The 25,220-nt window shown below is 51.8% G+C and overlaps 1 long non-coding RNA gene across 6 annotated transcripts in view; it reads left to right on the top strand.

The window, feature by feature from the left end:
• The window catches only part of LOC103350930 (uncharacterized), a 221,876-nt gene that overhangs the window by 183,815 nt on the left and 12,841 nt on the right, over nucleotides 1–25,220 (top strand). For 3 of the 6 annotated variants that reach the window (XR_016218998.1, XR_016218997.1, XR_016218999.1), the window contains one exon: nucleotides 23,827–23,999. This is a non-coding gene — a long non-coding RNA (uncharacterized LOC103350930). Of the gene's footprint in view, nucleotides 1–14,822; nucleotides 15,096–22,492; nucleotides 23,688–23,826; nucleotides 24,000–25,220 lie in introns of those variants that run through there. The other 3 variants (XR_016219002.1, XR_016219000.1, XR_016219001.1) reach the window with 3 other exon arrangements.

Raw genomic sequence — 25,220 nt, 5'->3', positions numbered from 1 at the left:
ATCTCAAGCACTCAGATGCAGGGTGTGGGCCTTCCAAGCCACACCATGATTAGACCAGTGATACTCAAAGTGTGGTCCCTGAACCTTCCTTGTCAGCATCACCAGGAACTTGTTAGAGATGAAAATTCTCAGGCCACCCCAGACACCTGCTGGATCAGAAAGCCTGGAAGTGAGGCCCAGAAATCCATGTTTTCAAAAGCCCCTGGGGAATTCCAATGCAGGAAAGAGTTGTTGCAGAACCTCTGAAGTAGAAATAGTTTTTGGAAAAACCTCTTCTGTGGTATTTCTTTTGCCTGGGCTTGCTTCCTCACTCCTGGATGTCATTTGTGAAGAATTGCATACTGAAGGGCCCAGGAGGCCAGGGCAGATACTGTCAGCTGGGTTGGGTACCATTTATTCCCGTGGATGTGAGACAGAGGGCTCTGGGATCCCTCAAGTCCCACCCTTGACTGGTGCTTTCAATCAATGTTCCTTGGGCAGGCACTGCTCTTCTTCACTCACTGGGGAGCAGGCGTGTGTCACCCCTGCATGGATCTGTCTTCCTGCCACCTTACCATAGCTCCTTCCTCACACCTTGGCCTCACTCCCTCTAAGAGGACTGGCCAGAGCCTGGACGATGGCCATGAATGCGATTTTTCCAGGTATGCTGTGGGAACGGCTTCTGCCAATGGATACTGCCAATTGGCCAGACCAATGCTTTGCCTGAAGCATTGACTGCATTCTTAGTTCCATACAGTGGCTCCAATCTTTGGGGGAAACCCTATGCCTTGGTGCTGCCGTGTTCTGTGCAGAGTCTTCTGGAAGCTGTGCTAACTTCTTTCACATAGTTTGTTACCATCCTGTTCACTGAATTCTTGACTGGGGCCCAGCCAGGCAGCTCACACAAACAGCACCCCACATCTAGCCCTGTGACCAGCCATCATGTCCGAGTGCCTCCAAGGCCCAGTCATTCCCAAGGCGCTGCACAGTGCATGGAGCCTGGGAGCACAGAACACTTCAGACAGCTCCCCCGAGTTTTGCAAACATCCAGGTCCTTTGTGTCACAGCTGGGTGCCACTCCAGTGCGAGTTGCATGGTGTGAGCCCTCAATGCACTCCATCTCTTTTTGGAAATGGCGTGGTTTTGGAATGAGGCAGGTCTGGGTTTGAGTCTGGCTCTGCTGCTTTCTAGCTGTGTGAGCTGGGAAAAGTTACTTAACATCTCTTAGTCTCAGTTTCTGTCAACTGGAGATAAGACCCCTTGCAAAGCTCCTGGGAAGACTTCAAGGATGCCCTAGTAGGGTGCATGGCACACGGGAGGTGATCCATAGCTGTAGCTGTGGTTGTCTGGGGGGGTTTGTCTCTGGAAAGGGTATCAGGGAGAAAATCTGTCTCATGTATCATGTAACTTTGGAAGAACCATTTCAAGATTTTCATGGAGGAAAGATGAAAAGCTTTCAGAAGCAGAAGGCAGAGGCCCTTGGAGCAATGCTTGAGTTTCTTGTTTCATCATCCGTCACAAGGTACACTCTGAGTGACTCTCATAGGGTACTCCTTGCACAGCAGGTGAGGGCTGCCGTGCCCAGCAACTGTGCCCCCAGGGCCACGGCCAGCCTGCCAGCTCACTGCGGACCATCTCAAGACGCTGTGAGTGGGGCTGTGTGTTTTCACCAAGCTGTGGCTGGCTGAGCAGAGTTTGAAGAACTGGTTCTTGACTTCTCGCTGTGATCTCACAGTTCAGGTGGCTTTGAGCCCTGGGTGGTGGATATAGCTGGCTGGGTGAGAGGCCGGGGTGGGAACAATGTCTGCAGAGGACCCGGGACGGTCCAGGGGAGGGGACTCTGCACACAGAGATGTGCCACTGCAGCTCAGATGGAAGGCTGTTCAGGTGGGGGCCTGGCCGGGGGTGGGCCTGGGAGACACAGCAGTCCAGGGTGTCTACTGCTCGTGAGTAGACTCGGCAAATCAGGAACTTTGAAAGCAGGGTTAGTGGTTAGGTAAAATCAAATGAGCTAGTCTTAAATATCAAGCATAATAAGCTTGTAAAACCTCTTAGATTTTAAAAAAATGAAGATGTTAAGTTTACTTGTTTTTTTTTCTTTGTGTATTTCTTTTTCATTTTATGGTAGAGGGAGAAAGACAAACAGGAAGACATCTTCCATCCACTGGTTCACTCCCCAAATGCCTGCAAAGGCTGGGACTGGGCCAGGTGGGGGCCAGGAGCCCAGAACTCCATCCAGGTCCCCCGCACGGGTGTCAGAGACCGAACTCCATGAGCTTCACTAGCTGGCTCCCAGGGTGAACTAGCAGGATCCTAGCTTCAGAAGCAGAGCTGGGACTCGAACCCAGGCACTCAGATATGGGAGGTATGCAATCGGAGTGCTGGCCTAACACCCGGCCCTAGATTCTTTTCAGCAGGATGACTTTTTCTTAAAAAATTTTTTCTGAAAACACTTTTGGCATGATTTTTATTATGGTAAACTATACATAACTTAAAACATACACCTTGTAAGTGTGCAGCTTGGTGGCATGCAGCACACTGACATCGCTCCACAGCCATCGCCGCCAGCCATCTCCAGAGCCTTTTCATCTTCCCAAGCTGGGCCTCCACGCTCATTCAACACTGCCTCCCCTTCCTCCCTCCCCACAGCCCCTGGCAGCCGCTTCTCTTTCTATTGAAACTCTAGAAAAGACCCAAGAAGCCTTCTAGCAGAGCGTAGAAGGTGTTTCAAATAACCTCCTCCTTCAACGATACATTCAAGAAGGCTCTTTTCTTAATATAGGAACTTTGTTTGACCTCTCACATGTAGTCACACAACAAAGGCACGAACATATGCAGAAATATTTGGCCCCTCCGGAGTGATTGTACATGCCTTTATTTTGCCCTTGCTGAAAAGAGCAATATAATGTTTATAAAAGAACACTTGCAAAGAAGAAAGACTTGGACCAGACCCCCGTCTTCCTGAGTTGTTGACAGCTGTTATTCAGTGGAAACCTCAGTGGAAACAAAGAAATATTGCAGCATTGTTTTAACATGAACATTTGAAGTGGCTTCCTTCCAAAGCCTGGCTGATTTAGGTGCCTGGGAGCCGAGGCCAAAGCCTCCTGTACGCTCTTGATTTCTTCCCTCTAGCTCTTGTTGATGCAGCTGCAGAGCAGTCTGGCGAGCATCCTGGACCTGCGATCGCTTCCACTCTCTCGGAGTCAAATGTTTCTTGGTTGTGTCCCCGTGTCTTCCTGCCTTGTTGACTGCTCCATTTCCAGGGCTCCTGCTGCACCGCCGGAAAGCAAGCTTTTCCCTGTTGAGCAGAGTCACAGACTTTCTCAGAATCCCGAGCAGTGGCAGCCAATGTGGAGATTTCGATGGAAAAACCATTGAAACAGGAAGACAGGAGGATCGGACAGCCTCCTTCCCCTACCCCGGAAGGGTGGTACCTCCGCCTCACCGGCTTTTTTTTTTTTTCTTTTTAAAACTTTGTGGCAATACAAGCTCAACCTATTTTGGGCCCTGGATGCCGTTCCATAGCTCTGCCCACCCACCTCGTGCTGACTCACCCACCGTGTGCCCTGCTGAGTCATCTCATGTCTCTCCCCCCCCCCCCACCCCCACCAGTAACACAGGGTTAATAGTGCCCGTTGTGGTGGCGAGACTCGAATGAGAAAACAAGTGAAAGTGACTTGAAAATCAGACAGCACTTTGCTAGTGTGGTGCGGTGGGCCTCTCTGAGCGGACCTGTCAGAGGGGGTTTGGGGCACAGGTCCCGGCGGTGTGCCAGAGGGGGTTAGGGGTGTGAGGGGGTGGCAATCCCCTCAGCCCTCTGGCTGCGAACTGCTTTCCCTATTCACCTTCTACAAAAAAATATTATCTTTCCCTAACAGGGCCGTGACAAATGACAAAAATGATTCGGGAGCACTATTCGGGAGGCGTGCAAGGGTGGGACTGATGGGCCCAGGTGAGAGCAGCTGAGGAGGGTCCTGGGCAGGGGGTTCCCACACACCCCCTCCATCCATCAGGCTCAGTGTCTGGACCGTCTTCCCTCAGCCCCCAGGCACCCGGTCCCTGCACTGGGAGTGCTCATTGCTATAGCTGGACTGTGTCTCCCCACAAAGTGCAAATGTTGGAAATTTGGTCCCCAAATTCAAATATTTTGATGGCATTTCTCGGTGGGGCCTTTGGGGGGTAATTAGGGTAATGAGGATTAGATGAGGTCGTCAGGGTGGGACCCCATAATAAGGTTAGTGGCTTTGTAAGTAGAAGGAGAAAGACCCAAGCTGGCGCCCTTGCTCTGTCTTGCCATGGGCTTTCTTCCACCATGTTAAAATGCAGCAGGAAGGCCCTTGCTTGGTGCTGGCGCCCTGCTCTCGGCTTTCCCAGTGTCCCCACCTGGAGGAAGCAGATTTCATCCAGTCTTAGGTAGAACAGCAGAAAGCAGATTCAGGTGAGCTGTCCTCCCTGTGGTCACAGCTCTCACAAGGGCAGGTGTCCACCTCAATTCCCATTGTCCCTTTCTACATAGTAGGTCCCTACTGAACAGGTGAAAACCGTACCACCTTTGTAGATCTCCAGTCTTTGAACATGTTTATAACTATTTCCTTCCTCAACATTCATTGAAGACTAAGTTTTGGAGAAAAAAATAGAAAAAAAATGAACCGTTGCTGCCTAGATTTCCAGAGTGTGGCCCAGGAACCGGCAGCGGGCAGGGGCTTCCCCTGGAAGCTTGTTAAGACAATGTGATTTCAGGTTCATCCCAGGTGGTCAGAGTCAGAACTCACCTTGCAGCAGCAACCCAGGAGGGGGGTCTCCTGCTGCAGCCCAAGAGGAACCTGGTTCAGGTGTGTGCAGGGCCCCTGCAGGTGAGGGAGGAGACACTCTGCCCTGGCTTCTCCTTTCAGATCTTGGAGGAGGAGAGCCTAAGGCTTCTCACCATGGAGGGAGAGTGCCAGCCAGCCGTGAAGCCCAGCATTTCCCATGGCTCAAGGGGCTGAGTTTTGCTAAGGGATCCAGGCAGGGGGGCTGACGCATAGCTCTGGCGGTAGCTGTGGGCGGCCCCATTGCACCTGCAGCCTCTAAGTCACGGCCTAGGGAGCAGGAGCCAGAGAAATGACAAAAACCACCTGCACTGGCTTTCTGGGAAAATTAGGGATCATCTCGCCGTGCAGGAACCCTGGCTGGCCAGCACTGCAGCCCCCTTTGTCCTTCCCAGGCGGTTTATGGTGTCTGGTATGTGGGGACGGCCCCAGAGAGCTAACCCTGGTCTTGATCAGACCCAGGTCATAGAGATGATTTCGGATCTTTCTAACTGATCCGCCCTGGTGTCTATAGCCCTCTTGGTCTTCCTCAGATCTAACTGAAATTTAATTCATTCCCTAGACCCAACTGAAATGTGCTTATCTGTTACCTTGTGACGACTCTTTCATTCTTTTCTTTCTTTCTTTTTTTTTAAAAAAGACATATTTATTTATTTGACAGAGTGACACAGAAATACATCTTCCATTTGTTGGTTCACTCCCCTAATAGCTGCAACAGTCAGGGTTGGGCCAGGTCGAAGCCAGGAGCCTAGAACTCCATCCAGGTCTCCCAAGTGGGTGGCAGGGACCCAAGCGCTTGGGCCATCTTCTGCTACTTTCCCAGGCATGTTAGCCTGGAGCTGGATCAGAAGTGCAACAGCTAGGACTCAAAACTGGTGCCCTGATATGGTATACTGCTGTCACAGGCGGCAGCTTAACCCCTCTGTGCTGCAATGCCCGCTTCTCGAGTTATTTTCTTGATCAATATTTGTTTTGTAGTGTTGTTGGAAGACTGCTGGGTTTCAGTCATGGCTCAGTCATCCATTCATTCAGAAATATTGACTGAGCACCTACTATATGCCAGGTGCTCCACTGGGCACTGAAGACATGGGGGTCAACCCTTGCCCTCGTTCTAGTGAGAGAGACAGGCAATGAACAGGAAATAACTCAGGCGTAGCATTTTTCTCATCAGCTGTCTGGCCCTGTGCTTGCATGACCTATCAGCATGTTGATTTCTTCAGATGGAAAGTGGCGGATCCTGGCAGTCTGCTCCTAAGAGGCTTGCTGTGAAGGTCAAACATATTAATACACACCGTGTACGATAATTCTCATGAAGGTACTCATGTGGTGGGAGCTTGCTGTTCCTGTGTGTCTCTCCTGTTATGTTCTCAGGTCCTCTGAGGCAGGCACAATTGATTGTTCTCTGGTACTGCCCATTAGCCTCTCACAAGGCTGTGGGACCTTGGTTATCCCATCCACTGAATGGGGGGATGTAAGTCTCCCTCTTTAGGTCAGCCTGAGGACTGACAGCAAGGATGGAAGCGGGCATGCAGCCTGCCAGTGCTCAGAATGGGGGCCCTGGGGTCCCACGTTTCTCAGTCCTTGGAGGCAGCTTCTTGGGAGGACTTTCACGTCTAATGCTGTCTCTCTAGTTCCTGATTTATTGCTGTCTTCGTGTTTGTTCTTTGCAAGTCCTTCCACCTCAGCTTCCTAACAGATAAATCCTTGACCACAGTCCATTCCTCCGAACTGAGCAACCTTGGGGCGAAAGTCTTTGAATCTGTGTTTGCTTATGTCATGACATTGAGCAATGGGGTTTATGGCTTTCCTTTTCAGGACAAGGACATTTGACCAACTAGTTTTGACGCAGAATTAGGGATCAGCGAATAGTATGTGATTGCATGATTAAGTAAGCACGTCTACACACGGGCTATGGGCTGTGGAGTTTTGTGCAAAACTGCAAGTGCAAAACTGGGTAGAGGAGTTTCTGTCCAGACACATTTGGGATCCTTGGGGGCAAGTGTCAGGCCAGCCCAGAGGAGGCCTCACTACAGACACCCGGGGGCCTGCAGCCCAGGGACTGGCCTTTGGTGTACACTGCAGGCTTGGGAGCTTAGGGTATAAAAGCAAGGAGCTGCCCAGCCCTGAGCTTGGCCAAGCGTGGTCTCCCTGAGAAGTGGGTTCCAGCACTGGGAGCCACCATCCTGCGCAGAGCAAGGGGAGTTCTGGAACTCTGCGGATGGGCTTAGGCAGATGGTGTATCCAGGGAAGGGTCAGCCATGAGACTGGACTGGGGGCAGCAGAGGCATCCAGAGGCATTGCCTGTGTACTTGCGAGAGGACAGATGGGAGTCATCTATAAAGGAAGGCAGCAGCACCTGCAGCCCCCAAGAGACCACAGATGTCAGCAGGAGCTGTGGGAGCAAGGGGCTTCCTTACAAGCCCTGGGATTCCCAATACTAGGAGGGTCCCTGAAAGCCACACACCCAGTCCCCTGTGAGACTCAAATCCTGTTTCAAATGGCCCAGCTGAGCAGTTACAGAGCTGATGTCTGAATATCTCCAGGGACAGAATAGTCCCTCCCTCCTAGCAGAGCCCATTTGATCCAATCTTGATTTTCCCTCCATCAGATTTGAGACACAGCTTACACATGTTAAGATGTGCAACTCTTAAATGCACAGCCCGATCAGCTTTCACGCTGTCGTCCACCTGTGCAACTCAAGGCGGAGAAATAACATTTTCATCATCCTAGAAAGTCTCTTGCTACTCTTCCCAGGGAACAGCCCCCTACCACCCTAAGGCGGCCGCTTTTCTGACTTTGATCACCTCTAATTAGTTTTGCCTATTCTCGAGATCCTTATAAATGGAACCACACACAGGAGTTACATGTTTGCATCCAGCGGGCTCCACTCTCTTCTACTGGAATAGCTCTTTATCAAACCAAGCCTCCTCTGGCTGGCGGGCCCTGTCTTACAGGGGCCACCTATCCTGGCCTGGCTTCCTGCTGTGTCCTTCCAGTCCTGGCTCCTCTGATGGACAGATTGAGGCAGCAATCCTTGTGTTGTGCCACGGCCCGTGGATTTGCTCTCGCCAGGGAAGCTGGTGACAGCAGTGACTCTTCTGGTGCGCACGTGTCCCTGCTGTCTTGGGAGGAAGTGCCGCAGTGCAAGGAGACAGCTTTGCTTCCCTCCGACTACTGGGAGGCCTGGGCTGTAGCTGGGGACAGGATGGGAATGCTGGGAGATTTCCTGGGCCTTGGGTTCCTCCTTCCCAGAGAGGAGGTGTTAGGATGAGATGCTCTTACCGTGCCTCAGGTCCCTTCCTGTGCAGGTTCACGGACGCATCCTCAGTGTTTATGCAATATCCCAAGGGAAAAGTCTCAGTTATGGGATTATTTTTTTAAAAGAATATTTTTCACATATCCCATTTAAAAGTTTGACAGTCTTGTTAAACTTCTATACCCTGAGTTTGAAATAATATACCCTATATCCTAATTTATCTTATGCCTTGAATCTGAAAAACTAAAGACATTAAACCTGCATGAATTCTATGCTGATGGAGGACTGACCTCCTGGGATTTTGTTTTTCCTTCCAGCCGACCTTGAGTGCTTGCCCATACCCTTAGGCAGAGGGCTAGCTGGTGGCCCTCCCTGTCGAAGGCCACAGAGATGGCTGCAAGGATAGTTTTTAAAGAGTATTTTGGCCGGCGCCGCGGCTCACTAGGCTAATCCTCCGCCTTGCGGCGCCGGCACACCGGGTTCTAGTCCCGGTCAGGGCGCCGGATTCTGTCCCGGTTGCCCCTCTTCCAGGCCAGCTCTCTGCTGTGGCCAGGAGTGCAGTGGAGGATGGCCCAAGTGCTTGGGCCCTGCACCCCATGGGAGACCAGGAAAAGCACCTGGCTCCTGGCTCCTGCCATCGGATCAGCGTGGTGCGCCGGCTGCAGCGCGCTGGCCACGGCGGCCATTGGAGGGTGAACCAACGGCAAAGGAAGACCTTTCTCTCTGTCTCTCTCTCTCACTGTCCACTCTGCCTGTCAAAAAATTTAAAAAAAAGAGTATTTTGATGTCTTGGTTCAGTAGTTTTAGAAAATATGAAGACTCAGGAAAAAAATCTGTATTTTTGGATTCAGTTCACAACGTGGCCCTGGGGTCACGTGGCAGAGAGCGAGGCTGTGTAAGGGCCATGCGACCATTGGCTGGCGACCAGCCTGTGGGCTGCCATGGCTGGAGTTTCCCATCTGTAGAATGGATGAGTAATCCCTGTTTCATCTTTCGGGCCTGTCACGAGCATCAGATAAAACATGGCCCACAGACAAGGCATTGCTACAGCGAATCTTTGGCAGAGTTGAGTCAACGAGTTTGCTTAAGGGTACAGCTGGGAAGTGAACTGTTCTGGTTTTGTTTCTAGTTTGGCCAGAGCCCACTGCTTTCTGGTTCTTCTCCTCAGCCATCCTCCTGCGTCTACTTCTGCTCTCCTCCCAGACAGATCCCTTTTCTCTCACGCCTGCTTGCTCATCATCCTTCTGACTCGTCATCCCCCATTGTCTGCAGTTTCAGTTGCAAGGATTTCAGTAGTCTGAAAACATTGAGTGGAAAATTCCAGAAACAAACAATCCGCAGGTTTTTAAAGTGCATGTCATTCTGAGTAGCATGGTGAAATTTCTCCCCCTCTCACCCTGACCTGCTGGGGATGTGACTCATCCCTCTGCCCAGTGAATCCACACTACATGCACTGCCTGCACTGAGTCACTCTGCGGTTGTCTCAGGTCCACTGTCATAGCATCTTGGTGCTTGTGTTCAAGTGACCCCTACCTGGAATCCCCCTCGCTTCCTCTCATTGCAGAGGTGCTGATATCATCATCATCATAGGCACAGTGCAGAAAGATATTTTGAAAGAGGCTGAGACCACTTTCCCGTAACTTTATTTTTTTTATTTATTTTTTATTTTTTTTGACAGGCAGAGTGGACAGTGAAAGAGAGAGACAGAGAGAAAGGTCTTCCTTTGCCATTGGTTCACCCTCCAATGGCCGCCGCGGCCGGCGCACCACGCTGATCTGATGGCAGGAGCCAGGTACTTTATCCTGGTCTCCCATGGGGTGCCGGGCCCAAGCACCTGGGCCATCCTCCACTGCACTCCCTGGCCACAGCAGAGAGCTGGCCTGGAAGAGGGGCAACCGGGACAGAATCCGGCGCCCCGACCGGGACTAGAACCCGGTGTGCCGGCGCCGCAAGGCGGAGGATTAGCCTAGTGAGCCGCGGCACCGGCTGTTTCCCATAACTTTATTACAGTAGGTTGTTATAATTTTCTGTTTTTTCATTAGTTATTGTTGTGCCCAATTAACAAAATTAAGCTGTATCATCGGGGTGAATATATGGAAAAATATAGAATTAGTACTATCTGTGGTTTCAGGCACCCCCTGGTGTGGGGGCGGGTCTTGCTCCAGTTGGGGGTTGGACAACAGTTCTTCAAGTAGACTTGGGAGAAGAATCCGTTTTTATTTTCAAGGCGGCGTTAGTCCCATCAAGATGGGCAGCTGAGTTCAACAGCTTTCTGTGTTAGCTGTTTCGGGCTCCCCAGGTCCCAGGGCCACCTCATGGATCCACCCGACTCATTCATAACAAGTGTCCCCTGCAGATAAGGGGACACTGCTGTAACACATCCTGCCCACTCTCCATCCTCGGATACACACTGCTGCCCTCCAGTAAATCCCCCTGAGAGACGGGTCTGGGGGATGACCCTCCCCAGGACCACCTCTAGGTACCAGTGTGGGGTATCCTAGGAGGCCGTGAGTGTGCCAAGGCTTGGCAACCTGAACACCTGAGCTTTCATTACCCCCAGCCCACTTAGGGTATTAAAACCATGGTGCATTATGGCCAGATGCAACTTAGACTTCTTAATTGAGAGACTGAAGCCAAGAAGCTGAGCCACCTGGCCCTTTGTCTCCAACTGACCGTGGCCTTCCAGTCTGCTGTCTTTGATTGCTCTACACTTAGATTATCTGGATTTGCCCTGTCCAGTGCTTAGGTTCCTTGAGAACCCTGGGCTAAGCCTCACATGGGAACTTCATCCGTACTTTTGGTCAGATTAAACACTTAACAAATACCTGTTTTATTACAGGGAAGACCCAAAGGACTGATTCCTCGTAGAGGCTGTCTTGCATGTAAATTATTTGTGACCAGGCCTAGCCTGAGGCCACAGGACATGGGAGCCTTTCCTCCTTTGTAGCAGTGCCATGACCGAGAAGGTCAAGGCCAAAAGAGTGGTGGAGGCTGAGGAGTTAATCTCCATCCTCAGTGACAGTCTCCCTCCACCTCCTGTGCACAAGACACCCTTGAAACATTACCTGCAAGTTACTGGAGCTTTAAATCGAAATGTCAAACTTCTCTTCGTTTCCACTTGCCGCGCACGCCCCACAGGACAGATTGCATGGCTTTTACAGTGGGTGACATCCTTCCTCATAACTCTTCTTTGGATGACTTAATCCCTGTTACATCTGCCGCACCGACACTGGGCTCACGGGGACTAAGGGCTTGGATCTCACCCTCGCATTATGTCATTTGGTTCCCAGCTTCTGAACCTCAGAATGAAAACATAACCAAAACAAAAGAGAAGATGTTTTTCTCAGGGTTTCCTGGTGAATTGGTAGAACTGGCGTCAGCTCATTATCTGAAACTGAAGGTCGGATGCATTTCTGTAAAGGAGCCAGGGTGGGCAACTCTGCAACAAGACCGGATGTGAAAGGACCTGTTGATATTGCCAAGGTTGGGGCAGTCAGCTGAGTTCAGGCTTTCTGTGTTAGCCAGGAGGATGATTGTGTGGGCTCCCCAGGTCCCAGCACAACTGGGTAACCGTGTTGCATGGCGTCACCTAATTCATAACTAGATCAACCAACAGCACCTTCTCAGATCCAGATTAGATGGGGCTGTTAATGAGCTTAAGAAAGAGATACAAGTCCCCAAACAGGAAGAAACTGTCTAGGTTTGTTTTACAACCTCCTTGAAAAGATCTAGAGTTGCCCTTGAAGTGATAGGTAATTTATTAAGTGTTTCCCTTACACTGGTTTCCAGAAATAGTGGTGCTATCTCACAGTCAAGGTTGCCTCACTGCCAAGGTCCACTGGAGGTTCAGAACATGGTGCTCTCTCTGCAGAGGCTCAGAGCACCAGGCTATTGGGATATGACAACTTCCGTGGTGGGCCCTTTGGGTGCCCTCGGGGCCAGGGCCAGAGGTGTCCTTGTTGCCATGAACACCAATAATCTTGAACGTTCCAGGAAAAGCCAGTGCTCTTGATCTCATTAAACTCTTCTTCACTCAGGAGCATCAAGAGATCACAGGAAGGACAAGGGAGCTCCTGATGTCCAACTCCAGTTGGTGCCCACCCATCCTGCTGCTGGAGCTGAGCTGCTGTTCCCTGCACTCACCGGATGTGTGGCCTTGGGCCCCCTGTGCCATGGAGCTGGTGGGAGTGGTCATCTGCAGGTCATCTACCTTCCGGCCCAAGTTCCCTTTGACCTGTCTCTCAGAAGCCCCATGTTCTATAAAGAAATCCCCCTGAGCCTAGGCGCCCTAAGCAGGAACGTGTCAGTCCCCTGGGCAGTGCTGATGCCTCTGCCCTCCCTTCTCTCCCCAGAGATGTTGAGTTTGAGTGAGCTGGGACATGGAGCAGGTGTCTGCACCTATCCCCTGCTGCGCAGCAGGGCCTAGCCTGGTTCTCACCTCCTTTTGCTTTTGGCTGATGTGAACCTCATGGAATACACACAACCCTACTGGACAGATGTGCACACAGGGAGTTCCTTCCCACAGAGAATGAAGGCAGTTTAGGGCACAGAGTGGCCTGTTGATTGCTGCCAAGGATTGCCTCTAAGAGCCGTTATTGGTCTTTGAAACAACTCATCAGGCCTTCCTATTTGGATGGCAGGGACCCAATTACCTGAGCCATCACGGCTGCTTCTCAGGGTCTGCCTTAGCAGGAAGCTGGAGCAGGAGCCAGAGCCAAGCCTCTAATCCAGGTACTGATGTGGGACACTAGCGGCTGCACCACTAGACCAAGTGCCCCCCAGCCCAGACTTTTCTTTAGATGATGGTAAAGATTTAAAAAAAAAAAGGCTGTGGGAACATGCAAGACTCCTGGGGGCGAGGGTTGGCAATGGACACTGGCCCTCTGTCCCCACACTGCTGGCCCATGCCAAGTGACATGGCCCAGCCTGGAGCCGAGGGTAGGGAAGTGCATTCCTCCATGTCAAGGCTGCAGGTGCAAGATGGAAGCACGGGGTGGTTACCGCAGGCATGGGTGCTCTCAGGAGCCAGGTACAGACTGTGGGTGCAGTGTGAAGGAGCCTGCGGTGAGTGGCCTGGGAGATGGGGCTTGTGCGTTGGAGCACTAGGGCAAGGCAGCAGAGAGGCCACAGGTCAGTACACGCATGTGTTAATGTTAGCTTCTTGGCCTTCCAGGTGGGGTCTCTGTGGGTCTAGGTTCTTGGCTTTGGGGTCTTTTTGGGTCCTTGCACCCATATGGGAGACCCAGATGAAATTCCTGGCTTCAACCTAGCCCATCCCTGGCCATTGTGGCCACTTGGGGAGTGAACCAGTAGATGGAAGATCTCTCTCTCTCTCTCTCTCTCTCTCTCTCTCTCTGCCTCTCCCTCTCTCTATATAGCTCTTCCTTTGAAATAAATAAATAAATCTTTTTTAAAAAGTTTCTTCATGGGGAAATGGAATTACAAAATGTTTACTTTGATGCAAAAAAAATTTGAAATCCATGCCACATTTTTTTCAAAATATACATTTTTTCATGAACTTTTTTGAAGATCCCTCATATTTCTTAAACTTTTTTGGAAGTAGAATATTCTCCCCCACCCCATTAGGTCAGGTAGCAACTACTAGCATCTCTTGGCAGTAGTCTTCTATGTGGGAAGCATTGCGAGAGATGGTCTGGTATCGAGTAACAGCAAAGGCATAATGCCACAGCACATAGAATCAGTTAACCCCCAGTTTAAATCATGGCTTCAGGGCTGGGCGTTTGGCCTTGTGATTAAGATGCCACTTTGGGCACTCACTTTCCCATTTGGGGTGCCTGGGTTCAAGTCCCAGCTCCACTTCTGATTCCAGCTTCCTAACACTACGCACCCTGGGAGGCAGCAGGTGATGGCTCAAGCGGCCGAGTCCCTGCCACTCACTTGGGAGACCCAGACTGAGCTCCCTGCTCCTAGCTTCATCCTGGCTGTGCTGCAGCTGTGTGGGCGTTTGGGGGGCGGGGATGAGACAGTGGGTGGAAGTTGTCTTTCTCTTTCTGTTTCTCTGTCTGCCACTGAAATAAGCAAATGAGAATTTTTTAAAAAATCACAACTTCATCACTTGTTGGCTGTGTGGCTTTGGGCAGGATGTTTGCCTCTCTGAACCACAACTGCCTCATCTACATGATGGTGTGATAACAGCACCTCCACTGCTATGGTTGCCTGCACTCTAGGTTTGTTGAGATTCTGTGATAATGCATGGGAGGCACTTGACGCACAACACAAGTAGCCAGCGGCAATGGCTTCTCTGGGGTCCGGCCGTGAGGCCCCCTACACAAAGGCTGGAGATGGGTATCCACAGCTGGGCCAGTGGTTGGCACTGAGTTAGTCCCTCTGTGGCTCCGGCAGGATCTAAAAGGAGAATAATCTCTGTACCCTTGCTTGACCAGCCCGCAGTCCTGCTGGGCAGAACAAGTCAGCAAGAGGCCTGGGAGCGTGTGGTGAGACCAGGCCTCGCTGGACAGCACTGTGCCAGCTACACCTGAAAGGGAAGAAAACAAAGAAAATGCCACCTCTGTCTCAGACCAGGCTGTCACCCCGCCCCGTCTTTGGCTGATGCAGTGAAACCAAGAGATATGTTTGACCTTGGTGTATTTATAGCCAGGAAATAGGAGAGTATCATAAGTAAAACCAGAGCAGGGAAACCAAAGAAAGTCCCCCGGGAGGAACGGTGCGCTGTGTGTGAGTGTGTGTGTGAGTGTGAGTGTGTATGTGTGTGTGTGTGTGTGAGAGAGAGAGAGAGCGAGCAAGCAGCCTGATCAAAGGCTTGATATCTTTAGAAGGCAGTCTGACTCACTAGGTCAAGTTGAAGACTGAAATTCATTTCCTCGTTGAACTTCGTTTCCCCATCTGTAAACTGGGAGCAGCGCTCTTGCCCCTGCTGTGCCGCTAAGGCGCACCGCTGTGGGAGCGGCAGAATTATAAACCTCGGCAGATAGGAGGCGCTCTGGGGGGGGCATCTGTTCCCTCTCCAGTAGAAGAGGAAAAGCCACAGGATTGCTGGCTGAGGAGGGGAGAGAACATCAGAGCATCAGCAGGTCAGCTCCCTGTGGCACCCTAAGCCTTCTTTCCAGTTTCCTCGTCACGGTGTGGTAACAGCAGAGAGTGTGGCCCCAGGGATAAGGCGATCGTCTGCCCAGCACAGGGTGTCCTTGGCTCCCTTGGGTCTCTCTTCACAAGGGAGCTGCACCGTGGCCTCAGAAGCCTCTGCAGGGGTGGCTCAGGGTGAGGGGCGGCAGCGCCACCTCACACTAACACTGGCAGCAGCAGAGCTTCGGATGAAGAATAGGACAATAGAATTGAAGAGGGACAGGGACCACGTACTTCTGTGCAAGCTGGGGCGGTTTTTAAGATCTTTTTTGTCAGTTTTTAATATTTCTTTATTTGAAAGGCAGAGTCACACACACATACACGAGAGTGAGAGAGATCTTCCATCTTCTGGTTCACTCTCCAAATGGGCCCAATGACCAGGGCTGGGCCTGGCTAATACCAGGAGCCTGGAACACCATCCAGGTCTCCCACATGGGTGGCAGGGGCCCAAATGCTTGGGCCATCATCTGCTACCTCCCAGGTATATTAGCCGGGATCTGGAGGGACATGAACTGGCACTCTGATACGGGATGCCAGTGTCGTAAGTGATGACTTAACCAGCTGTGCCACAACACTGGCCCTCGGGAACTTTGTTGAACCTGGAAAGAGGTGTAGTTAATAAAGGGATGAACCAGATATAAGGGACCTATGACCTCCTGCCTGGAGGCCATGAGAGGGTAATCAGGACTGACCGCATAGTGGTTTCCATGGAAACCAGTGCTAGAGCCACAGTGCTTCTAGTTGAAGAGGGGCTGGTGTCCAGGGACATCTGGGGAGGAGGACAGCAGAGCCTCTGGTGAAGGGGACCCTGCCCGAGGTCCAGGTCGGAGACCCAGACTGCAGGCATCATTAGACCTCCCTTCTTTGCAGGGTTCGAAATTTTCAAAACATTCTCACAAGACCCACACTTCCATCAGAAAAGTTCACCCACCTGTGCAGGCCTGGATGGGGCCAGCTGTCATTTGAGAGGCAAAAACACAGAGCAGCAGAAGTCCCCAAAGCCATCGGTCTGCAGGGGGTGAATGCATCGTCTGCTGTCTGGCTGAGGGACTATTCTAGTCACTACACTACTCACTAGGACAAGGGCTGAGCCTTGAGTTTCTTAAAAATCAATTCCAAAGGTGACCTTTGGGTGCAACCATTAAGATGCCACCTCAGACACTCTCATTCTGTATTGGAGTGCATGGGTTTCAGTCCCAGCTCTGCTCCCGATTCCAGCTTCCTGCTAACGCACACCCTAGGAAACAGCAGGTGATGACTCAAATGCTTGGGTCTAAGCCACCCATGTGTAAGACCTGGATTGAGTTCCTGGCTCTTGACTTTCACCTGGCCCAGCCCTGGCTGTTATGGGCGTTTGCAGAGTAAGCTAGTGGATAGGAGATCTCTGTCTGTGTCTCTCTTACTCTGCCTATCAAATACTTAAACTATTTTTGTTTTTGGAAAAGAAGTACTTCCTACCTAACTGATGACCCTCGAGAGAGTGAGGAAAATTAGAAAGGAGAAGTCCCACCATGCCACAGGCAGACATGTTCATGTAGGGTGGAGCAGGGAGGTTGGGGCCTGAATGGATGTGGGGTTCAGACTCACCGGGGGCACCTGGTGTCCTCACGGCTTTCCAGTACCAGCTGAGGCCAGGCTTGGGGCTGGAGGAATGAAGGGCAGTGACTTGTCTCACTGACATCTCGTAGAATGGCAGAAAGCCTGAGCTGCTCCTGGCCTTGATGGTCACCTCCGCTACGGCAAAGATGAGGAACCTGGCACTGGAGTAGCAGCAGGCAGAGGAGGGAGCGTGCCTACCTTGTGCTGAGCGTCTCACTTGCATTAGTCTCGTTCATCTGCAAAATACTGTGAGATGGAAACATGATCTGAGGTTAGCTCTGTTGCTCAAACCCTTTGGCTAGTGAATGGTGAGGGAGGACTTGAACTCAGGCCTTGGTCTGATCCCAAAGTCCCTGACCTCCGCAGCACACCACCCTGTCTCTCCCTAGAGCGCAGAGGATATTATGTTCTTTGTTCAAAGTCACTTTCCTATGGAGGAGGTCACACAGAGCTGCAGGTACGCTGACCCCCATCTATATCTTTCTGGGTCAACCCTCATTGTAAATATTTTCTCTCTGATGTTGCAACCTTCGGCAGTTAGTCACCAGGGCTGCAAAGGGAAGATAAGCATGCGAGAGAGGAGCCACCCACTCAGCCCAGCGCGCCACGGGCAATGTCTGAATGACTCTTGGGCTGTCAGAGGCAATTGCCCAGGGAAATGAATGCCAAGGCCACTCTGTAGATATGACCAGAGTTCGTTTTTCCATGATCTCAGAACAACTGGATAAGTCAGAGGCAAATGAGGCCCAGAGATGAGATAGGTAGGACTTGGCCGCAGGTCCTGAAACCTCACCCTGCCCCAGTGGGGGCGGTCTCTCGGAGGTGGACAGTGCTGGAGTTGCCACATGAGAGACAGCAGCAGCAGCTTCACTCTGTAGGAAGCAGCTTCGACCCAGGGCCAGTGCCAGGCGAAGAGGGGGTCCCAGCTTGGGGCAGGAGGACCCGAGCATACAGGCAGGTGCATGTTCCACGGGCCACGCGACTGCCCTACTGGCCTATTCTCATTACCTTCTCTGACCTTCTCCCTCCGGAGATGTCAGAGAATCCACAGGAGGGGAATCCATATTCCCAAAAAGATTGTGGATCTCCCGAACACGAAAGAACTGAACCCACACACAGAGTTGGTGGTCTCCAGAGGGAGCCTGGATCCACCAGGAGGGGCAGTTACACAATCAGTGAGGGGGGTAGGGTACTGTCCTTGAGGCCTGGGCCAGCACAGTAAGAACAAACAGGTTGTTTTGGAAAATTGTCTGGCCCGCACGCAGGGCCTGGTGTTTGTGGAGTCCTCTGTCTTATTTGTTGATCAGCGTTTACCACATCCTGGAGAAACAGGTCAGCACAGGTGGCCTTCATTACCCATGGGACTCGTGCTGGGAGCTCTGATCCACGTGGAGGCAGCTTGGGCTCCTGAGCCACAGCCAGTCTTCCTCAGCCTCGCCCACAGCTGGCCTGGCCCCCTGCCCACTTCCATCTGAGAGATCCTGCACTTGCCACTTGCTTTACCTTTTTAACTTCTGTTGATTCTGAACCTTTCAAGAATTTGTCAAAGTCGAGAGCAGAGCACAGTGCACCCCAGGCCCCTGTCACCCAGAATCCATGGCTGTTAAAACTTGACCACACTTAGTTCATCTCTCTCTCTCTCTCTCTCTCTCTCTGTCTTTCCGAATGATTTTAAAACACCACATCATTTTATTTCTACACATTAGATCTTGCAACTCTTAAAAAGGGAGCATTTTTCAGATATAGTGACGTTATGTTATTATGCCTAAAATCACCAGTAATTCTTTGCTGTAATTGAAATGTTCCCAATTCCAGTTTTTTGTTTTTTTGTTTTTTTTTCTTGAATGATTGATTTTTGGGAATCAAGTCTGTCCTTGGATTGGGTTCAGTTTTCAAAGGGATGGAGTCAATTGTTCTACAGTTGTCCCATAGCCTCTGCCCCCTGCCCCATCAGTGCCCCGCCCCGGCCCTCATTGTGGTTGCCCTGTTACATCTGTGGAGCTGGCCTCTGTGTCTCTTCTGGAACATGAGTCTTTTGAGGCAAGCACCATGTGTCATCTTATTCCCTGTGGTTTCCAAGGTAGTGCACTTCCATCATGTGTTCTATTGATTCTTGAAACATCACTGTTTGGAGGATCTTGGGGGTGAATTGTGTTTTTGCCACTAGAAGTCTTGAGCTTTGGAAATTCCCACCCCCACCCCATGACCAGGAGTGACCACTGGATCACAGGGATTTGCACATAGGGCAGAGGGTAGACCAGATGACCTCTAAGGCCCACCCAGCGTGACTCTGCACTTATGGCATCCGGAAGTTCGCTGATGCCAGACATCGACTTTGTCCTCGAACTTTGTTCTGGGGCTTATCAATATTCTCGTGGTTAAACTCCACAAGCTGACCTGATCTGAGGAGGGAAATTAGGGCATGGTTTCTTGCCATTACCTTTTATAGCTTGGCAAGGGGCAGGAAGGCTTCCTCCCATCCCCGCCCCTCATGGTTGATTCGTCATTTAGTGCGGTTGCTGGAGCATGGGCCTGGTGTGTTGCAATGGTGGGTGGCAGCTCCTGCCCATCATCCTGCTTGCTTTCTTTTTTCTTTGTTTGCTTTTAAGATTTATTTATTTATTTGAAAGGCAGAGTTACACAGAGAGAGAATGAGAGGCGGGGGGGGGGGGGGGTCTTCCATCCAATGGTTTCACTCCCCAACTGGCTACAACAGTCAGAGCTGAGTCAATCCAAAGCCAGGAGCCAGGAGCTTCCTCCTGGTCTCCCACATGGGTGCAGGGGCCCAAGCACTTGGGCCATCTTCCACTGCTTTCCCAGGCCATAGCAGAGAGCTGGATCGGAAGTGGAGCAGCTGGGACTCGAACCAGTGCTCATACGGGATGGCGCACTGCATGTGGCGGCTCTACCCACTGCATCACAGCGCTGGCCCTCATCCTGCTTTCTGACACAACTCTGATCTCACAGTCTCTCTGAACTCATTTATTCTAGAAGCACAATCTGTAAGCTAGGTTCTTAGAAAATATGCCTTGGATTATGGAACCCAGCTTAGTCATTCATTTGTGTTACAAGTTCTTTCAGTGCCCTGCCTAGGTTCTGGGAGTCTAAGGATGACCGTGACACACGTTGACGGCCAGGAGTTCGCTGTTTAATGAAAGCGACACACATCAGTGTCATGGTAGAAAGAAGCCTAGGAACTATGGGAGACAGAGAAGGGCACCCATCTCAGAATACTGGGGTGTGACGAGGCTTCCTGGGAGGCAGCTTCCAAGCTGAGTCTCAAGGAGGAACAGGGGTTTGCTAGAAAAAGGAGAAGGAAAGAGAGAAGGACAATGCAGGGGCCTGCGCTGTGGTGTAGTTTGTAAAGCTTCTGCCTGCAGTGCTGGCATCCCATATGGGCGCCGGTTTGAGTCCCGGCTGCTCCACTTCCAATCCAGTTCTCTGCTATGGCCTGGGAAAGCAATGGAAGATGGCCCGAGTCCTTGGACCCCTGCACCCACATGGGAGACCTGAAAACTCCTGGATCCTGGATTCGGATTGGCCCAGCTCCGGCCGGCCATTTGAGGAGTGAACCAGTGGATGGAAAATCTCTCTCTCTCTCTCTCTCTCTCTCTCTCTGCCTCTGCCTCTCTGTGACTCTGCCCTTCAAATAAATCAATAAATCTTAAATTTGAAAAAATACAGAGACAGTCCATGGGGACGGAATAGCATATGAAAAGGGAAATGACACAAAGATATGTGTAATACAATGAACACCCACAAATGATTTTTTATAAAAAAAAAAAAAAAATTAGACCTCAGGAAGGTTAAAATAATTTGTCCAAGTGGAGGAAGAAGGATTAAAATTATGGTCACAAACTGTTTGGGAAGTGACTCAACATCCTGACCTTATTCCATGCCCACGTAACACCCACCCTCCGTTAATGAGCTAAAAAAAACCCTCATTTGTATCAGACAGGAAAAGCGACTGGGCCTGGAGGGTTCAGGGTGGACATGGTTGCTGCATTTTGGGAAGAAACTTTAGGCCCTGTCTATACGTGAACCGAATCATTGGGACCCCATTCCCAGCATCCCCATGGTCTCTTGGGGATGGGGAACCCAGGACAATGAGCCCTCTCTCAGGGAATGGGACGTTTCTCCTCCTGCAGCAAACACAGGCTGTTTTACATCAGCTTCCTGACAGAGTGGCAGCACCAGACTATCAGCCAAGTAGGATTCACCAAAGGTTTATATTCTATATATAACAATTATGGGGGGGAGGTATTAAATATGGTTATTCCAGGCCGGTACTGTGGCTCACTTGGTTAATCCTCTGCCTGCGGTGCCGGAATCCCATATGGACACCGGGTTCTAGTCCCGGTTGCTCCTCTTCCAGTCCAGCTCTCTGCTGTGGCCCGGGAGTGCAGTGGAGGATGGCCCAGGTGCTTGGGCGCCTGCACCTACGTGGGAAACCAGGAAGAAGCACCTGGCTCCTGGCTTCGGATCGCGTAGCTCCGACCTTAGCAGCCATTTGGGGAGTGAACCAACGGAAGGAAGACCTTTCTCTGTCTCTCTGTCACACTGTCTAACTCTGTCAAGTAAAAAAATATATATATGGGTTTTCCAAAAACAGTCATTCTTTAAAATTTTGTTTTGAAAGTTTGAGATAGAGAGACAGAAGAGATCTTCCAGTCCACTGGTTGACTCCATAAATGCTCACAACAGCTGGGCTGGGCCAGGCTAAAGCCAAGAACCTGGAACTCAGATGGGTGATGGATACCCAAGTACTTGAGCCATCACCTGCTGCCTCCCAATGTGTGCATTAGCAGGAAGTTGCAGTTGGAAGTAGAGCTGGGACTTGGACCCAGGCACTCTAATGTGGGATATGGGTATCCCAAGCTGTATCCTAACCGCTGTGCCAAACACCTGCTGCCAACCACAACCTTGAGAAAGACCAAGAACATTCTTCTCTGCTCCATGTCAGATAATTGTTTAAAATTATCTAAAAGATTGGAAATGTTCCTACCAGAATAGCTGTGTGGGCTCTGTTAAAACCCCTTGGCCCTGAAGGGTTTGGCACTGTGATTGCCATAGCAGCTGACACTTCACTTCGGAGACGTTCTTAACTAAAGGAAACAAGGAAGCTAACAATGCCCAGCACCTATTACATGTCAGGCCCTATTCTAGACACTTCTCTCCATGCTATTCTGTTTACTTCTCAAGAGCCTGCCAGATGCATTTGTAATCAGCCCAAATTTTACATAGGAGGGACTGAACACTCTGAGAGGCCAAATCTTGTCAGTGTCAGGGAAAAGAATCAAACCCAGAATTCTTCTTCTCCTTCTCCTTCTTCTTCTTCTACAGGCAGAGTGGACAGTGAGTGAGAGAGAGAGACAGAGAGAAAGGTCTTCCTTTTCCATTGGTTCACCCCGCAATGACCGCTGTGGCTGGCACACCGCGCTGATCCAAAGCCTGGAGCCAGGTGCTTCTCCTGGTCTCCCATGCAGATGCAGGGCCCAAGCACTTGGGCCATCTTCCACTGCACTCCCTGGCCACAGCAGAGAGCTGGACAGGAAGAGGAGCGACCGGGACAGAATCCGGCACCCCGACAGGGACTAGAACCCGGTGTGCTGGTGCCACAGGCGGAGGATTAGCCTAATGAGCCGTGGTGCCGGCCCAAACCCAGAATTCTGACACCAACTCTCCCCTTGCCTCTGCAGCAGGGCTGTATCTGATGTGTGATAGGAGGAACCTAGGACTGAGTGCTGTCTGCATCCAGCTCAATCATGACCTTCGCTGGGCAAGTCACTTAGCCTTTTGTCCCAGCTTTCCTAGTTGTAAGGGGGCCAATCATGGCCCAGTCCTCATGAGACTTGTTGAGGATTCAAAGAGTCAACCCAGGTACCATGCTGACAACAGGCATGGCACCCGAAAGCACCCCAGGGAAGGAGGCTACCCTCTGTTGCAGAGGCCTCTGCCTCAGCTCCAGCTAACCTCTGGTTTTGGCTCACCTTGCTTGGTGAGAGGCTTTGGCGCTGGCGGGGAAGTGCAGGTGGATGAATAGGCCCATAGGCCCAAGGAGAATTTGAGTCCATGGCCTGGGAAGCTCAGCGAAGCCAGGGAGAAGCAAACACGAGCCCTGTTGCAGGGGCAGTTGGTGTTTCTGACTCTGGCGGGTGAGGAGGAGCAAGGGGACTCCGGGAGCAAGGCCAAGGGCAGGGCCCCCAGTGCCCAGCAGGCCACACCCACATCCAGCTCTGCCTCTTGCTGGATGCACACTTAGGGGCATTCCCGTCAGCCCAGTGGGGATCCTAGTATCTGCTTGATAGGGCACATGACAGACATGAAGGAAACAATGCCTGTGCAGGGCAAGATCAACAGCATGGCATGGCATGGCAGAGGGAGCCTAGGTCTCTTCTCTATACTCCCGGTCTTCTATACACCCAGTCCTTCAACCACCTCAACCTTGCTGGTCTCATCTGTAAAATGGACATCAAATGACAGCCTCATTTAGTTGTGGGAGTTACAAATGACCTAGGTGCCTGTACAGGGAGGAGGAAAGGAATGAGTCCGTGGCAGAGTGGGTGCTGTGGGCAGGCTGGGAGGGAGCTGGACCCTCCGGGACCCTGTGTGGATCAACCACAGGCTGGCAGGGAGCACTGCCCTTCAGAATGGCACCATGTGCTGCTCTCAATGGCAGGGTCCAGAGTGCTGGCAGCCACTGGGCAAGTCTACTCTGTCATGGAGCCTGAGGACCCCTCGCGAGCAGTGAGGATCTGGCTCCGGCTGTGCGGGAGGGCCACGGTGTGACTTCTGTTATGTGGGCTTCACCTTCTGTGTCTCCACACTGCAACACAGCAGCCGCCACCGTGGGCCCCAGCAGCAGCCTCTGTCATCCGAGCAGCTCTGAATGTCTCCGGGGCCTTCCCAGCCTCTGCCCAAACGGCTGTCCCAGGGCCAAGGTAATGGTGATATACGCGGGGCCCGCCTGTCGCCGAGGCCGGTGGCTTTAATGGCTATTGTGGAGGTGACTTTCCATTAGGGGTGATTGAACTTAATTTTAATGGCAGGATGACTTAATGTTTCATCATCTTCTCCCAGGCCTGAAGGTCAGAGGGAAAACCTTTCCTTCAGGAATCACACTCCCAAATCCTCGTAACACGGCGCACCCTGTGGATAATGCTTACAAGAGCACCGAGAACAGGGGCTGCCGTTCGGCCCCAACAGCCTGGTTTGTCCACACGAGCCTCTGGAGCCGGATGGCCTAGGAGCAGGTGAGCGCCGACCCCACCGCTTCCTGCTTTGTGCCTCGGTTTCCTCATCTATAAAGTTGGGTGATAACAGCTCGCGCTTCCCAGGGTTTTGTCCGGGAAGGGCCGTGGAAGTGTCAGCTGCTGTTGTTAGCAGCTGGGAAAGGCAGAGTGTAGGCAGCCATTCGCCAGACCCACTCCAAAGCTGATTGAGCAGGCAGTGGGGCTCGGGCTTGGGGTGCAGGGAGGAGCGGCGGGAGGTGAGTAGCGGGAGGTGAGCGTGGAGAGTAGGGTGGGGGTAGGTGCAGAGGTGTGGGGAGCCAGGCTCCTGCAGCTAGATAGCAGCCTGTGCGACGCCCCCTACCTGGAGCCCTTCTGTGCACTGCCCCAGAGAGAAAGGCGATAGGAAGGATTTTTGGAGGATCTTTGCTGACAACGAGAATGGAAAGAGATAAATATATATGAGAGCCGTTAGCAAGGAAGCCCGGCAGGACTCCATGGCTAATTGGGTGTAGGGCTGCTGGGGCGGGGTTGGGGTGGAAGAGGAGCGTAGGGTGACTTTGAGACACTTTGAGCGAGGTGACTGCCGAGCGGCATGGTCACCAGCACTGGGAAGAGTTTGGAGGGAAGAGGATGCCTTGGAGCTAGGCTGGTGGCAGGGCTGGTCTCAGCTGGGGATCAGGGCTCGGAGAGAGATTTGGACGTTATCCCAAGAGTGAGCAGAGAGAGGAGGAGGCATGGAAGGCCAAGGACAGGTGCAAGGGGTCGTTCCCAGGGGCAGAAGCTGACAAAAGGTGGAGAAATCTCCAGAAGGCGAAGAGGGGGCTGGGCAGGGAGCAGCTCCCAGAGAACGCAGCAGACTGGGTGTGCATCAGGCAAAGCGGTGGGGATGAGGAAGGCAGAAGCTGCTGGGGCAGCCGGGGAGCGGCCCGTGGGGCCCATCTAGGGTGCCGGCGACCGCAGCGGGACTTAGTTTTAAGAGTTCTACCAAGTGCCAGAGTGAGAAGACAGTGTCTTCCAGAGTGGAACAAATGCCAGCACACCTGGCGTACCGGGAGTCCCGTTCTCCCACTCACCAGGCTGCCTTCTAGAACCCAGGCGGGAAATGAAGTGATAAAGAGGAGAGGCTGGGGCCACTGGCTGCCTGAGTTCGAGCAACCTGGCCTCAGTTTTCCCATCTGCAAGGGGACATTGGACTGGATGGTGCCCAGGCAATTCTCATTCTGCCCTCTAAGTCCATTAGCC

This window comes from Oryctolagus cuniculus, chromosome 13 (genome assembly GCF_051225735.1).
Source record: "Oryctolagus cuniculus isolate XC-2025 breed Fujian yellow rabbit chromosome 13, ASM5122573v1, whole genome shotgun sequence".
Taxonomy (NCBI): domain Eukaryota; kingdom Metazoa; phylum Chordata; class Mammalia; order Lagomorpha; family Leporidae; genus Oryctolagus; species Oryctolagus cuniculus.
Note: the sequence above shows the minus strand (reverse complement) of the source record. Positions and strands in the feature narration are given on the sequence as shown.